Source organism: Rhea americana, unplaced genomic scaffold, assembly GCF_003343005.1.
Source record: "Rhea americana isolate MKP2758 unplaced genomic scaffold, rheAme1 scaffold_811, whole genome shotgun sequence".
Taxonomy (NCBI): domain Eukaryota; kingdom Metazoa; phylum Chordata; class Aves; order Rheiformes; family Rheidae; genus Rhea; species Rhea americana.
The window spans coordinates 40-1,090 of NW_028186992.1; positions in this window are offsets into that span (position 1 = coordinate 40).

Consider the following 1,051-nt stretch of genomic DNA (forward strand, 5'->3'; position numbering starts at 1 on the left):
GCTGGCGCGGGCCAAGGCCAAGCGGGCGGGCGCCAAGGCCAAGGCTTTGCCGTGGCAGAGCAAGGCGGTGCCCAGCGCCGCGCCGAAGCCGCCGGAGAAGCCCAAAGCTCCGGCGGCCAAGCCCAAGGGGCAGAAATGCAAGTCGCCGAGGTGGGGGAAGGAGGCGCCGGCCGCCGAGCGCAAGCCGCCGGAGCAGGAGGCGGCGGCGGCGGTATCGGAGCCCCCGGCCCCCGCGTCCCGCTGGCCCCCCTTCCAGGTGGGGGACTCCTGCCCCCGGCGCTGCCACTGCAAACACCAGGACCCCCGGAGGCTGCCCCGAAACGTCAGCGCCTGGTGAGCGGGGCTGCCCCCCCCCCCCCAAGCCCCAAAGGAGCCGCAGCAGCGTTTCCGGCGTGGAAACGGGCGGCCGAAGCGCCGGGACGGGGCGGGGAAGGCAGGAGTCCTGCTGCCCCCTTGCCCCGCTCCGAGCACCGGTCTGCCGGCGAGGTGGGGAGGGGAGATCCTGCCCCCCGGGGTTCCCCCCCCCCCGCCCGTTTTCTCCTCGCGCCCCGCTCAGCCCCCGCTCTCCCGCAGGCTGGCCCCCTCCGCCAACCACCTGGCCGAGCCGCCCTGGGTCTCCACCGCCATCCTGGCCAGCTCCCTGGTCGCCGGCACCGAGTTCCTGCTGGACGCCTACGAGGAGCAGGGAGCGGAGGAGGACTGAGCGCCGCGACCCCCCCCCCATTAAACCCCCTCCACCAGCTCCGCCGCTAAACCAGCGCCTTCGCTCGGGGAAGAAAGGCGGGGGTGGGCAAAGCCCCCAGCACAGCCCCGCGCCGCGGTGCCCGCGGGGGCCCCGCGGCAGCCCCAGAGCCGCCGCCAACCCTTTCCCCCACGCTCGCGCCTTCCCCGAGGAGGACGAGCTCCCCCCGGCCCCGGGGGCACCGCGCCTCGCCGCCGCGGCCGGGAAGGAGCCCGGGTACAAGACGCCATCGTTTTATTGAACGCGGCGCGGTCCGGCGGGACACCAGGGAGGCGCAGGGGGCCGCAAACCCCCCCCTCCCTTCCCGCC